A 17,199-nucleotide genomic window follows, 5' to 3' on the forward strand; every position below is an offset into this window, starting at 1 on the left:
AATTGCAGCTCTCATAATCTTTAATTGATTCTCTGATAAACGTAATGTTACGACATTTGTATTTCTTTTTGATGTTTTTGTTTTACTATACTTATGTTCCACTTCAGTGGTCTATCTTTTGCCGAAGCTTAAATTATTTTTATGATGTTTTGCTGTTTCACCCATTTCTTTTCCTTTACTTTTAGTGTAATTTCTTTCAGTCCATTGGCCTCACAAAAATATTGTCCAAGAATTAGCAGTATGACTTACATTTTTATAATCTTTTTTTTCTCCTGAATTTATAAACACTCTAAAGTAAGTATTCTCAATAGACCGACATCTGAATAATGTAAGAGTGAGTTGTCCTTTTCAAAAATTCAAAGTGATGACTCATCAGAGGCTGCGTAACTCACTGAATAGTCTTGCTGACCACCCTACGGCCTTATTTCCTTTCACTAGACCACGTCCTGCTTTTTTGAGTTTTTCTATATAGTAAAGATTTGTTCTTATGTACGCAATACTAAAGTCTTGCATTTTTACCATCATTGAACAGTAACGGAGAAACCTTTTGTGTCAATGTTTCCTTGTTTTCTTTTTTTGCGTTCTGTGTATGAACCTAAATGAAATACTTTAAAAGCAAAGAAACACATCACAGGTCTCATACGGTTTGGACAAAATTGTATCACATTCTTCCAGAACCGCTTCCCTGGTGAAAAGCAGAAAGGAGCTTTACTGGATCAGAAAGTTCCTTTCTTCCTCTTTTCCAATCCATGTATACTGTATGCTCCATGTAAATATATATTTTTCTACAATAAGAAAGTAAATATATCATTCACAACTATGTGAGGGAAAACCAGTGTTAGATAAAAGCTTAAATGAACCCGTTTGTGTCAATAAAACCAAAGAGGGTCAACCAATTTTTCAAGCAGTCAGTAGTTTTATGCTCCCCCTTAATTGACAAACACACACATTCACCGTATTCTGCTTTTAGGAACAAGCATGACAACCCCTGAGCATCGGGACAACAAATCAGAGTCCACAAAATATATTCTGAGAAAACATCAGGTAATTCAAAAAAGAAATGATGCGATCCCCCTTATACTTGGTAATGTTTGAAACACGTTAAACATTGAGGATTTACAGTATTGTTTTTTTTATCATGTTGTGACTCTCCTCTTTAATACATGTGTTACATACATCTCCCTATGATTAACATTTATGTAGGCATTTAAATAACAGAAGTAACAGAACTGGAAAACATTTAAGGAATGCATTTACATTCACATTTGTATCAACTCCTATCGTCTTTTTGACTGACTCAGATTAACTTGGAATTAAAATCTCAAGTCTGGGGTAAAATCCATTTTTATTTTCTCTCCAACCTGTGCTAAAATAACAGCCTTCTCTCCTTCTCCTCCCCTGCCACAGATATTGTTCATTATAGGGCAGAAATCTCTATATGTGCATATTTTGCTTATTAGCTGGCTCGGTGCTTTATCATGCTCCAAATTCATATTTGTTGAGCAAGAAGGGCAGCAACAATGAGAAATCAATCTTTTTTGCTTGGCCAGATAAACATAAGACACACTGATAGAGAGGCAGAGACAGCAGGGATTGAAAGGAGAGAAGCGAAGAGCTCCAAACACCCTCCCGGTGGTGATGGATAGCTGAAGTGAGCGTGTCAGGATGGTATTATGCAAATCACCAAGGCAGCCGAGCGGCACGCCGATGATTACAGAGGAAGTGAACAATGTTGTGGTCCCCAGACGGCCCCGTGCCTTGTTATTTTTCTTCCCTCCAACTACCCTTGGGGTGGATTCTTCCTGACCCTGGTCCTTGGGAAAAAAATATCCAAGAAATAAGTTACAGGCAGGAAAAAAGACACACTTCGGCGACATCTGCGACATATTTTCCCAAACCAACGCTTACCTGTGTCTTTTTGATGAAAATTGCTTTGTGCTTAGATCGTGTGTATCACTGATACACTTGACTCATCCAATGGGGATTGCCATACCGTGGGCTGTAATGTAACATACACAAAAATCCCTATAGGAGTTTGAAGCATAGCACGTGATATTTCATCGTATAACATTTAGAGGAAATTCAATACATATCATTTGCCAGTAATACGACTTTGTGTACCTTATTGTGATATTCGAAGCACAAGGATATTAACACTTTATGGCACCAGTTATCCTTTTGAGATACAAAATCGACGCACAAGTCGCAAAGAGCATATTTACAAGAAAGCACTTCCTGGTTCAGTCCAACGACGCCTGACAGATGTATGACAAACATCACGTGACGTTCATTTCACTAAGCCTCCATTTCAACCCGTTCGACCTGAGAAATTATTTCGACAAAAATAGCATAAAAGTGAAGTGTGACAAATCTGCCTGCAACGGTTAAGGGGGGTAAAGACTAAAAAGGTTTTTTGTTGGAAATTGCCATGTTTTGCATTTCATTCTCCTAGATTTTTTCCTTCTTTGCTGACCTCATTTTCGTCCCAGGACGCTGCACACAGCACTCTTGCTAACCAGTGGTAAAGTTCTTGTGCTATCCCATTTAAACATGGTGAGATTGCCATATACCTTGTGGCATATTTCATTTACTGATAATTTGTATATTGGTAGTACTTGTATTTATAGCTTGTAAATTAAATACCCCTAGTTTGCTGCAGCACCCACAAAAGTAGCATTGTAGAACATATTTCCAGACCTGGTAGTTCAGCCTGGGTGGGCAGTTTTAAAACCTGGAAAAACAAACCTTTTCCAGGGCTAAGCCTTCCTTCCTAATACTTATAAGCCACCCATAACATAGGCCCTAATTGCCCACAGGGCAGAGTACATGATACTTAAAAAACACAACATGTGTAATTTAGGGTTGACATGTCCTGGGAGAGAAACATCAACAAAGTAGTTTTTTCCCTGTGGCAAGGTTAACACTGATTTACACTATTACCTTTAATTAGTGCTAAATTCAGTTTGGGAGTAGCTGGGAAAATGGGTCAAGGACTCGTTTTAATAATATTAGACCTGAAATTCTTGGGTGGTAGTTACTAACCCTGGGTAAAGCACTACGCCACGCTCACGTAGTTTGCGAAGATTGTGCTACTTCACACTACGCGAATTGCACATAGCACAGTGCAAACACCAGTAGTGTAGAGTAGCATAGTGCAGCGGTAATTTTTTGCTTGCTCGCGGTCCTCAACGTCAAGTTGGCGACTGCGAGCAAGGAAAATGACATCCCGGCGAGACTTTTTCCTCAGTTGCGATCAGCAACATCAAGTTGCTCATCGCGAGCATGGAAAATAAACCTCCCGGTGTGATTCTCAACACGGGGAGGTCAGGTTTCTCATTGCGAGTGGTCGCGTATGCTCGCGATGAGAAACTACCAGTCCACGTTCAGAAAGCTGTCGCTCGAGTAGAAATCTTTTAGGGCGGCAGAAAACTTCTGCTTGCACTGTGCAAGATGCAATTTGCACTGATTGCACAGTGCAGACAAGCATCCGGTACTGTGCAATCAGTGCGAACAGCATTTTGCACAGTGCACTACGCAGTACACGTAGCTCGCGTAGTGCGAAGTGCACTTCGCGTAGCTACGCGTAGCTACGCGTAGCGCTACTTCACGAACTATGCCCAGGGTTAGTAGTTACCCAGACTTTGGGCATTCATTCCTTCAGCTTTGCTGAATTCATTGTTATGGCTTTCACTCCAAGGATATGTAAAACATAAATTATAAATGTCCTACTTTTTAAATACCATGTACCCTACCCTCTGTGTACTGTACCACTGCTAAGGGGCACCAAAGTGCTTGTGCTCGCTCCCTAATGCATGATAAAATTGGCCGCCGCCTGTATGTGCTTGTATTTCCATAGTAAATGGTACTACATGTATCTAGGAACTGTAAATTAAATGCTACCACTGGGTCTGCAACACATTGTTTCACCCACTAAAGTAGCACTTTAAAGTTTATCTCAGGCCTGCCAATGAAGCCTGTAGGGACGATTTTAATTGCCATTTTGACCTGGCAAAATAAACCCTTTGCCAGGCCTAAACTTTCCATTTTAATGCATGTAATTCACTCTCAAGGTAGGCACGAAAGGCTCGTAGGCCAGGTTGCCTTGTATTTAAGAAGTAGGACATATGTATTTAAGTTTTGTATGTCCTGGCAGTAAAAAAAGTACCAAAGTTATGTTTCACTTTTGTAAGGACTATTGCTCCCATTAACTAACATTTGGTTACTTTTTTGGTAAAGTCAGATATTAAGTCACAATTCTGAAAATGCTACTTTTAGAAAGTTGGCATTTTCTTGTTCCAATCAGTTCTGCCTACTGCCAGTGTCATAGGTCACATGACTCTGAATGGCTCTGCTGTTGGGCGTTGTGTATTGCTTCCAGACGGTGCACAGACAAAATATCGACTCCAAAATATCGACTGGACATAATATCGACTTTTAAATATAGACTGGACAAAATATCGACTGGACAGAATATCGACTACAAAAATATCGTTTTTAAGGTAAGTGAAGTAATATCGACTGTATAAAATATAGATAGCAAAAATATCGAATTTTTCAATAATATATAATATTTTATAGTGTATTTTTATGTAATAATATGTGTGAAAAGTGTGTATTAATGTTATAAAATATTTTATTAAATGAATTTTGTTTTTCTAATAATTGCGTAATGTAATTCTGTAGCGGGTTGTGGGTTTATAGGGGAATAGGGTGGGAAGTAATTTAATAATAATTAATTAATTAATATATGTTTGTAAATATTTTTAATTAATAATTAATTGATAATTAATTAATATTAATTTGTTAATTAATTAATATAGTTTTGTACATCTTTTGTATTAGTAATTAATTGGTAATTAATTAATTGTAATTAGTTAATTACATTAATTAGAGTTAATTTTTAATATATATAATTTTGTGTTATTGTTAAGTAATTAATTGGGAAAAAATAATATTAATTATTAAATTAATTACAGCTAATGTGCTTATATATTTACTTTATTGTTATTGTTAATTAATAATTAATTGGTAATTAAATAATATTGATTAATTTTGGGTAAAGGAGTATTTTTAGGGTCAGGGTCAGTTTTCAGTTTTTGGGTAAAGGGGCATTTTAAGGGTTCAGGGTCAGTTTTCAGTTTTAGGGTAAAGGGGCATTTTTAGGGTTCAGGGTCAGTTTTCAGTTTTAGAGTAAAGGGGTATTTTTAGGGTTCAGGGTCAGTTTTCAGTTTTAGGGTAAAGGGGTATTTTTAGGGTTCAGGGTCAGTTTTGGGTTTTTGGGTAAAGGAGTATTTTTAGGGTTCAGGGTCAGTTTTCAGTTTTTGGGTAAAGGGGTATTTTTAGGGTTCAGGGTCAGTTTTCAGTTTTTGGGTAAAGGGGTATTTTTAGGGTTCAGGGTCAGTTTTCAGTTTTACGGTGAAGGGGTATTTTTAGGGTTCAGGGTCAGTTTTCAGTTTTTGGGTAAAGGGGTCTTTTTAGGGTTCAGGGTCAGTTTTCAGTTTTTCAACGATATTTTAGCAAGTCGATACTGTGACCGTCGATACTCTTTGGAGTGGGAATAGTATTTTTTACACTTCTGGTATTGTACGGTAATATAATAGTATCTTATTTAATTATAGTATGTTACTATATATATATGTTTTAACAAATATGATTGCAAAAAAATATTTTTATTAATTTCATTTATTATTCAATTATTATAAGTTAATTTAAGTATTTTTAGGTATATTTTAGTAATTAATTTTTTATAATATTTTAATTAAACACTGTTTTTAATAAAGTCGATATTTTTATAACTATATTATTGTAAACGATATTTTGTACTCGATATTTTTGTACTTACCTGTTTGTAGATACAAACTCGATATTTTGACTGTCGATATTTTGTCCACAATATTTTTGCAAGTCGATATTTTGTCCCTCGATATTATTTCAGTGATCCCTTCCAGACAGTAACACAAAGAGGGCTTAGCTGTAAACACGATGGGCCATCCTGGCAGGGTGACTGGTGAGGGGCTGCATCCAGCCCCAATTATACTTTTTAGGCCTTTGACTCCAGAAAACAAATAAAGGAATCTGTCACCAGGCCTGCCCTGCCATATGCCACTCCCAGACAATTTGGATGCTTGATAAGGGAAGGGGAAGAACTTTCCAAAATCAGCCCGATAGGAAGTGGGGATTGACCAGCTGTCTCACAGTGGAGGCTCGGCATGGATTGGTGTCTAGAGGCACAGTCTACAAGGCCATGGGATGTCCCTGGAAATTTTGAAAATATGGGACCCATGTATGGAATAAAGAGAAGTGGACTAACACTCAGGTCTAGAGGAATTTAGCATGTTTTGATCATGTAACCTTTTTCTGACTTAAAATGGCTGTGCTCTGCTGGTGCCATGATGTTTTTGTATGTTGTGGTGTTCATTAATAAAATATTTTCTTAAAGAACTTTCCAGAACCAGATGTTGGGGTAGGACAGGGAATCCCCCCACGCAACAGCTGGAACAATGTCCTCCAGAACCAATCAGATGAACACTCCTGGAACTGTGGAAGTTACAGAAGAAGGATTGCCCAGCTGCCAGAGGACTGCTCTGCTGCTCGAAGGACTGCCTTGCTGTTTGAGAAGGATGATTGGACCTACTTGCCTTCATCCCAGGTGACCCAGAGTTACCCCAAGGGTTAGTCGGCTAACTTCCTGTGTGAGCTACAGAGGAACAAAAAGATTTAAGGCCTCTCTGCAAATGTCCAGCAGACCTGCAACTAATGAATTCACTACAAGAGTAACCCTTAAACCCTTTGGAACCTGGGTAAACAACAGTTCTATGCTACAGTAGTTTACCCAGGTTTCATATAAAAAATGATACTACAAGAAAAAGAGGACAAAAAGAGGTCTCAAATATATTTATCAACAAGGACAGCACCTGCCAGTCCTGAATGAGTTCTGGCACATTAGTATAACACAAATATAACAAAACTACACTAAGCACCACAGTAAAAGAAAAATGATATTTATGAATACTTATATATGAAGTAGTGCAGTCACAACCATCCAGTCACGAGGACTGGACTGTACCCAGAAGTATTAATTACAAGTATTGTCATTGGAAGAATGATATGCAGAGTGTGTGTAATGTGTCCCCAGTGTCAAAGCACAAAAGCAATAATATACATTACAGTACATAGCAAACATAAAGGCTTTTTCTAAGTAACGAACAACCAGTGAGAAATTATAGGTATGTCTAGTAGAGAGAATGAAAAAGTCGAAAAATACTTACAAGGGAACCCTACTCACAACGGAAGCAGTGTACATATATTATAAGCAAAAACAGTGGCTCCTGTGGAACATTATAGAATATTGGTAATTGTGATATTATTATGCACAATAATAATGGAGTGAGTTAAGAATAAAAGTATGTTCGCAGCAACTATTGAAAGGCCAATCATCCTTTCAGGTACAGGCCTCCTCTAGTCTCAATACAGCAACGCTGCTGCCCTTATGGCTCACCTTAATTACAATATTTTTCTGTTTTACATTGGAGATGTCCCTATATCGCTACGTCCTGAAGAGACCCCCTCATCCCCACAGGGGTCGAAACGCTGTCAACAAAAACAAAGCAAACCATTCCTATTATAGATTTCTTTGGATGGTCTACTTTCATATTTTTCTGGAAACCATTTACATCAGTCATAAATTTGTCACAAATTGTTGATTCCCTGTTCACTGGGGACACAATCCACTGTTCAGTTTTGCGATTATTTTTCATATTTATTTATATAAAAGCACTATTGTTTAAACTTAACACGGAGTCATGTATGGTTCTTCTCCTTTTAACATCAATATGACCCATTCATTCATTGCGATTGTGTGTAATAATATTATCATCCCCAAAATTCTATAATTTTCCACAGGAACTACTGTTTGTGCTTATAATAGTAGAGACAAAAGGCAAAGACAACATTTTGTCTGTTACACAGATCTTTTGACGGAATTTTACCCCCAGAAGGCTGAGGGGGTCTCATTAGGACTATGAATATGGGGACATCCTGAATGGTAATGGATGTGTCATGCAAAAGTGAGCATGCACAATGAGTACTTCAAAATATAATACCATACTCTCTGCAAGGTGAGAGCAACACAGCTTCCAGCAGCCTCTGGTGAACTGGCCAGGGGCTGTAGGTGAGTAAAGCTGAGGAGGCCTTTGTAAAATATCAGATCATTAGTGGGTTGCTGTATGCTCATGCTGCATACCGCGGTGATTAAAAAAATGGGGGAAACTCCATCATGAACGCGCCAAACTGTCTTTCCCCCCGGCTACAGCCGGGAGATGAAGACAAGTGCTGCAGAGGAGAGAACCTTCCTGGCGTTGGATAGATATCCGAGCATCAGCTGGTTGCTCTACGTTCATGCAGCTTACAGCATTGAGTCAAGACACGGGGGTATGAATCCTCACTTTCGCTGTGAAAAATCCATCTCTGCAACTGAACCTGCCTGAGCCCGGCTGGCCTACCCTGGAGTGAGCCCCCTGATCCCCTTGAAGTGCCCCCCAAGGTCCTGGATCCTTGGTTGGCACTTGAGTATACTTCTCCTGAAGTTAAAGTGAAAATCCTGAAGTTTGGGCTCCTGGTGACCATGGAGGGGCCCGTTTGTGCCAAGACGTGCTGCCCGCGATGACCAGTGATGAAAAGTTCTGATGAGACTGGTTCTTCCCATTGACAGTGACTGACAGTGATGACTGGCAACGCAAAACCCGCAATTCCCCTTATAGCAATCACCATCCCTGAGCTCGACTGGCTCTTCGCACTATAGCGACAACTCACAGCGATGCCTGGTCTGCTCATTGCACTACAGCGACGACCCTCTGTGACACTCAGGCTCAGCCATGTGGCCTCCTTCAACATGAATGAAACTCCTTTCTCCAGACTTAGAAGCTAAAATGGCAGTGGGACTAACCAAGTCCATGTGTCTGACCCACTCTCTATTGCTGTCAGGCTGAACTTGTGACTGTTCCCAAGTCTAGCATGACAACATGACCACGAATAGAGCTTCGTGCTTTTAAGTACTATTTTTAATTAACATTCTAAAATTGAAATATCTCTTGTTCTACTGATTGGATGTTTGTTTTTCTAGTATCATATTCATTATTAAAATGTACTCTATTTAGTAAATTGGTTTGGGATTTTTCCTGTGCTGTGTTTTCACTTTATTAGTGTTTTTGTGCTACATACATTAATTACACATTGCCTCAAAGTTAAGCCTGACTGCTTTTGTGCCAATCTACCGGAGGGTAAGCACAAGTTATTTTAGTGACTTTTTGTGGTTCACCCTGACACTGATTGTGTTTGTTGCCTGATTGGGGTTTTCACCCTCCTCAACCAGTAGCTCAATATCTTACATTTATTTTGAACAGAGAGTTTAAAATATCAGTTAGCACCCAAGGATGCCCCTGAACTTGTCATAATGCCTGCATTTGTTATGCTCCTCCACCCACTTCTACCTCCCTCAGCTATTCTTACCTTATTTCCTCCCCATGCTGTTTCTTTTCAATAAAATGTATACACCCACACCACTTTCTTTTTATGCCTCCATTCCTTAACTACTGTTTTTCTTTCCTCAACATCTTGGTTTTCCTTGTCTCTCCAGTGTCCATACTCCATATTATTGCCTTCTTTTCATCTGCTTACTTTTCAGGATTGTGCTTGAAATAGAAAATAGAAAACCAGGATCCCAAACTCATACTTGTTGTTTTACCTTTTTTAATTGTTTTGCATAAACTTCCATATTCTGTTTTCTATCAACTGTTGGACATTTTATTATGTTCTGTGTCCTTGATTTTACATTTCACCTGGTTCCAATATCAGATAAATCAAGTTGTATGGGTTAGTGTTAAATTTTGTGTTTCCCAACATTGATAATTTATCAGGACTGTTTTCGTTAATTTATCAGGACTGTTTTTATTTCAGCCTGGTTCCACCAACTTAATATTTACTAATCTGGTTTTTCAATACAATCACACATTCTTAAGAGTGGATTCAGGTATCTTCTTTGTCAAGAGAGCATACAGAGTTTAGTGAAGGCTTGGATGACAACATATAAGAAATGGCTGTCCTGCAACTGATGGATGTTTTTGTGGATCTTTCCTATGATGAGCTGTACTACTTAGGGAGAAAATTACAAAAAACAATTTGATGGACAGAATGTAGATCAATGTCTTACATTCACCCCAGTACAAGGATCTAGGCCTAAATCCATCGTTTTTTGCACTCCACACCACCCTGGGTCAGATAATGGCTTTATGCAAATCAGCTCTGACCCTGTGCCCCATGGGAACAGTCCAGTCCGAACTACAACAGCCATATCTTTCCCAGACCGGAATCAAGCATCCGAGGACCGGACCGGTTTCGAGGTAACACCTCTCATCAGCCCGGCTAGCTTGACTCCAGTGGTGTGGAGGCTCTGAATATTGCGGTATTCAGCACTGGTACACTTTCTTTAAGTAAAAGCACTTTTTAGAAAAGTTGCAAATATGATTCACTGTCCAAGTAGGATGTATTCAGCACTTAGGCACTTTAGTCAAGCACAGGCACTTTGCATATTTTCTGCTAATACAACAAATAAGGCTCATACAGGCCTCAATAGAATCTTATGACGATGAAGGTACACACGGAAGGGAAATGAGGGAGGGTAGATCAAAATGATCTTAAGGAAAATGTGATATATGGAATTATGGGCTAGATGTAGGTAATTTTATTTTACCACTTCTTAAATACCGAATTTTACCGATTCGGTATTAAAGAAGTGGTAAAATAGAGGGGGGGGGGATGTAGGTATTACAGAATCGGTAAATACCGAATCGTTAAGATTCGGTATTTACCGATTTGGTAAATACCGATTCGGTAATGCCCATTGATTCTTATGGGCATTGATGCCCATAGGAATCAATGGGCATTACCGAATCGGTATTTACCGATTCAGTAAATACCGATTCCAGCAAGGGTGCAGGGGGTGTCACTATGACACCCTCTAGCACCCCAAATACAGGCATGTGTGCCATGTGGCACACAGACATGCCCTAAGAGCATGTCTGTCTGTCACATGGCATAGTTGTGCATGCACACATGTGCATGCACACCTGGATTCGGTATTTTACCACCCAATTGGATTTGGTGGTAAAATACCGAATCTGAAAGGCCTGTGGCACTGTAAACTGTGCCACCTACATTTGTAATTACAGAATCGGTATATTTACTGATTCGTTAATGTACTGATTCGGTAATTTTCAGTCCCCTACATCTGAAAACCCTAATACCGGTCGGAAACGGCCGAAATCGGCCATTTCCGACCGGTATTAGGGCTCCTACATCTGGCCCTATATACATTGAATATCAGCATTTTTTAGAATTAATTGGGGAAGATGAGGGAATGATGCTTTTCACAAAATGTTTAGATTTGGCTCAAGCAATTGCTTTGCTCATTATGTGATTTTGTTTGGTTTTCTATTTGTCTATGTATTTATTCATTTACAATATGAATTAATGAATGTATATATTATTCAGATATATGGAGTGTTAGACCTGGCACCATGGGCGTGGGTCTCCCTTCCATTTTTGCTGTTGCCTTGTGTATTTTTGCTGGTGTTAGATGCTTTGGGCACTGTGCCACTGCTATCCAGTGCCACAGTGCAAGTGCTCCCTATTATAAATTGATGTATTAATCAGTGGTTCCATGTTTGGCTATTTGGTTTACTTGTCAGACCCTAGTCTAGCGCACTGAGTGTGCCCAGGGCGTGTACATCCAAATGCTGCTGGTGGGCCTGCAGCACTGGTTGTGCCACCCACAAAAGCAGCCTTGTAAGATGTGTTTAAGGTCTGCCATTGCAGAGCCTGCGTGCAGTCTGGTGCTGTCATGCTGACTCGGCAAGTGCACCCACTTGCCAGTCCCTAAACCTTCCCTTTTCTTCATATCAGTCACCCCTATGGTAGGCCCAAGCGCAGGGTGCATTGTAAGTATAAGGTAGGACAAGCCCTGATGTGTGTGGCATGTCCTAATGGTGAATTACAGCCATTTTCATGTTTCACTATCGCAAGGCTACCTGTTCTCCATAGGCCAGAATGGGCTGTCGAGTTATTACATTTTATGATCCTAACTGTCTCAGAGAACATGGTAGAAATTCGAGTTTAGTATACCTGAACTCTGAATGATAAAATACACATTTTAGTGAAGTTGGTTTTAACATTCTGTGTTTGCAAAAACCACTTTTAAAAGGTAGGTATTTGCTTGTCTAACCATTCAAACCTGCCTCTGATAGGTTGTGTATTCCTTTATCTGGTTTTGTGGGTGACAGGGCTGGGGGGGTCCAAGAGACAGGATGAGTCGCCCAGTGGTGAATAGAGAGATTTGCATTTAGATGGGAGGGAGGAGTTGCACCTGAACCTTGAATAGGGCTGTACCTGCCTTCCACAATGCTGGCTCCACCTCCTGGGGAGCGGCTGATGTCTCTGCCCTGCACACTGAAAGAAGAGAAGGAGTCCTGTGAACAAAGTGCTCCAGGACTGTACTTGACTTCCACAATGCTGGCTCCACCTCCTGTGGGACGTCTGATGTGCATGCCCTGCACTTGAAGGAAAGGAGAAGTCTGGTAAACAGAGTGCTTCAGAACTGGTTTGGACTGGGCAAAGGCCCCTCTCCCCTCAGAGGACAAAGGATTTTGGGGTATAAATATTGGGACCCTGATCCCATGAAATTAAATCACTTTAGACTACAAGAAGAAACTTTTACCGAGGAGAGGAACCTGAAGAAACTGAGGAGAGACTATTCCCAAGCTGATGTTCTGCTTGGGGGATTGGCCTACAGTGGTTGCCTTACTGCCAAAGGAAGGAGAAAAGAACTTTGTGTACTTTGCTTTCAACTTGTGAAGGATCTCCAAGGGCTTGGAAAAGAGCTTTCATCCTACTGAAGTCACAGGGACAACAGACTTCACTCCCCAGCTCCCCGGAGTTATTTGGAAGTGCCTGCTGCTGTTTTGGGCCTTTTGAGGGACTGCCTGTCACAAGGAGCTGGAAGCGCGACTCAACAAGAAGAAGCGTGCCTGCCATCGCAACTCCAAAGAAGGGTGTCACCGATGGAATTGTCGCATTGCACCGCATCGGAGAGAAGCGTGCCGCAACGAAGAGGAAGCGCGTCGCTGCTGCTGCCATCAAAACTCCAAAGGACGGTGTCGCCACTGTAGTTGTCACACTGTACCGCATTAGGAGAAGAATCTCACAACGAGGTCGGAGCGTGTCGCTGTGCCTGCCATCGCAACTCTGAAGGAGGGTGTCGCCGCTGGAACTGTCGCACTGCACCGCATCGACCAAGAGCACCTCGCGACCCCGAGAGGCACGCCATCTTCGGAGCTGCTGCCGTCACATCTTGGATGTCGCCGCTGCAGTTGTCACATCGAGCAGAAGCTTCAAACATCGTGGGAGAAGAGTGTCGCTGCTCGAGCTGCTGCCGTTGCATCATAAGGGTGTCACCGCTGCAGTCCACGCATCGAACCGAGATGTTCTCGCATCCCCGAGAAGTGTGCCACATCTGGAAGATCTTCACGTCTTTATTTCTTTGTATCTGAACTTTGCCGCATTTCCCATCGCTGCGACATTGCTTGTTGTGGAAGCGCAACGCAACCTAAGGTACATTGACACAGAGTGTAGCATCTAAGAACTGAACTGAACCAAGCTTAAATCTACCATCTTAAGTAATAGTATTATGCATTTTTTGTCGTTTATGGTCTTGTGGTAACTCTATATAAAGTCTACTTATTTTTTATATAAAACCTATGTGGTGTCCATTTGTAGTGCTGTCACTGGGTTACTGTATGTGGTCACACTGCTTAACTTATAACGCCTCTGAGATAAAGCCTTGCTGCTCGTGCCAACTACCAAGGGGGTGAGCAGGGGTTACTTTAGGAGTGTAATCCCCTTATCCTGACTAGAGGAGAGGGTGCCTATTTGTCACAAGTACCTACCTGTGCCATTAGAACCCCCCAAATCTAACATGGATGAAGAGGAGGATTAATACATGAATTACATTTAGAGGAAGCAACACAAACATAGCATTAAACATAAATAGAGAACAAGAAACTCTTCCAAGATGTCCGACTTGCAAATAGGAATGCTGCCGATTCACAGTATAAGTCCTTTGTTTATTTTTAAAACATTGCATAATTATATAATGGTAAAAATACAAAGAGTTAACTGACATTGATAAAGGCTAGGAGGCTGAAAAGGCGGCTGCCAGTTGTTGGTGGTGGGCACAACAAAAATTAAATTACGTAAAATCATGCTTGGAGTGTGCAGCTCTCCTCCTTTGGGATATTTGACCAGCACCATCCAGAAACACCACTTCTGGCTTTAGAAAAACATAGATAGATAGATAGATAGATAGATAGATAGATAGATAGATAGATAGATAGATAGATAGATAGATAGATAGATAGATAGATAGATAGATAGATAGATAGATAGATAGATAGATGCCTTTGATTCCATAGATTGTATTTATTCCAAATAAAGACATAGAAATACTAAAATCAGCTGAGCAGAAAACGTGCTATGATTAAAAACGGTCAAAGTAAAAATAAAATTAGTAATTTGAAAAAATATCCTACTTAAGAACCCAAATGCAAACAGAAAATGGATGACATTCCATAAAGTATAGTACCTAAAACATGCTAATCACTGTTTGTAAATATGTGTATATTTTCTTCATTCCCACTGTTAAATGTTACATAACTAGCAAGATATATCTTTACCCCTTGTGTCCATAGTAAAGTCCCAAATCCTAGGCCTCTAACTGTAAAAAACATGTTTTAATCATAAAAATTCTATGGAGCACAAAGAGTTCAAATACCTTACTTGCATTCACTTGGCGTCCTTCATTTCTTGCTTGTTAGGAAGATGTGGAAAATATTGGCCACCCTTTTTCTAAAGAAGAACTGGAGGCTTGTGGACCTAACAGATTCTCTACGGAATTTTTGTAATCTTTTTTTAGACGTACTGGCTTGCTATTTCCTTTTGTTTGCCAATACAATGTTGGAAGGGTGCCAAATACTAGCATTATTTAGCATGGGAAACATTGTTAGCTTTTTAAAAAAGGGAAAGATGGCGAAGATCCAAACTCTTATCGTCCAATCACTTTATTAAATTTGGATTAGGAAAAAATTATGAAACTTTGGCTAATATATTCAACTAAATAGCATCAATGTTGATCCATCCCGATCAAGCGGCTTTATTGCCGGGTGGCAGCTAGGCACAAATACACCTTACTTAGCTGAAGCGCTGGACTACTTTTAAGTGACTAATGCATCTGCCATAGTTCTTTTGCTAGATGCAGCAGAAGGATTCAACCTCCTGGTCTGGGAAATGCTTTTTAGAATTTTAGTTAAATTTGGGGTTCCCACCGAGATCATGGGGTTAATATATAAGATGTATCAGAATGCTGAAGCCAATATCATCATCAATGCTACAGAGGTGAGGAAATTACAAGATCATCTGGTGACTCAGCAAGGCTCACCCGTATTGCAGATTCTTTTTGTTTTTTTATCGAGCCCTTGGCAATAGCGATTAAGGAGACTGGCAATATTTGTCCTCCCTTGGCATAGATGGGGAAGTTAAAACTCTATGCTGTTGATACTGATAAATGTTCACAGGAGAAAGCCTTTGAAATTTTTGCACTATAGAGGAGTTGTGGGGCTATAAAATCAATAGGAAGAAAATTAAATTATTTTATGTGGTTCCAATTTGGATATACTATACCCAGACAAAGTTTCTGGTGTAAATGTGCAAACTAGGAGAGATTTGGCTATTAGATTATCTCCAAGGCTCGAGGTTTTATATAATCTTAACTGTGCCACTTTGTTTTTTAAAGTACATAGCTATGTTAGCACGATCGAACTTGCTACCTTTAACAATCTTAGGGAGGGTCACCCTGATTAAAATGTTGATTTTTCCATTGTTTAATTTTCTGTTATCTGCCATCCCATGTGTTTTAATGACATCCTTTTTTAAAGAAAGTGGAGTCTATGTTTACATAATTTATGTGACAAAAAAACTTCCATAGCAGCATGAAGTACTTTAGATGAAGAATTGGAAAAGGGTGGTTGGCGCCTCCAATCTAAAGGATTATTATTTCGCAGAGTATATGTCCAGATTCAATGCAAAAATCAGTGTGTCCTATTCAAGAATTTTGGAAATAACATTTTTCAGTATTTAGAGAGGTCCTGGCAGACAAAAGTAGCTCTCAGTATTTGGTGGATTATTTTGGGGTGTGGTCCTGCTACTCGATTACCTGCCAATTTGGTGTTATTACTATATGTGGCAATAGCAGTGGAAGATCATTATTACTTCAACGGTGGTGGACACAGTTGGGAATGGGTGCTTAAAATGAAACAAGTCAGAAATAAGCAACGGCTGAATGCACGCGTTGTGGGGAGGCTAGGACATTTGAAAAATCGTGGAAGGATGAAGAGGCTGACTGTTAAGCTTGGAAAGAGAGCTGTTTAGATTCATTCTCTGTATTAATGAAATTAGGAGTTTTAATGCAGTATTAATTTTGGATTTATAAGGTGATTTGTATATGTATTTATTGCTGGTGTATGAATATCAATAATTGATGTTTTTATTGCAATTTTGGATCTTAACAAAAAATTATTTACAAAAAAGTGTGTATATTTTCTTTAGGCCCACTGTTAAATGTTACATAAGTAGCAAGATGTATACCTTTTCCCCTTGTGTCCACAGTAAATCCCATTTCCCAGGACCCTGACTGTAAAAAACATTTTTTAACCATAACAATTCTAGGGCGCTCAAAGAGCTCAAATATCTTTTGCATTCACTCAGCCCGCTTAATTTCTTGCTTGTCAGTAGAAACACATTTCACCATAGGACACGCACTTCCTTTAGTATCCAGGATTAGTAACTTATTTCGCAGTTACACGTTTATTAATGAAATACTGGCATCAAATGATTAGCTGCATTAATTTGGCTTGTAAGACAGCTCAGTGAGTCTAGTGGTCCTTTCTTTACTTCTGTGTCTAATCTCAGAACACAAATTCAGACACAGGTGCACGACCTTGCTGTATTTCCAACCAGTGTTAACATAGTCAGCTTAAGTATATACAGAAATAGGTATAGCACAATATACTGTATAAGGCCTCTGAAATATTATCA

This window comes from Lissotriton vulgaris, chromosome 9, assembly GCF_964263255.1.
Source record: "Lissotriton vulgaris chromosome 9, aLisVul1.2, whole genome shotgun sequence".
Taxonomy (NCBI): domain Eukaryota; kingdom Metazoa; phylum Chordata; class Amphibia; order Caudata; family Salamandridae; genus Lissotriton; species Lissotriton vulgaris.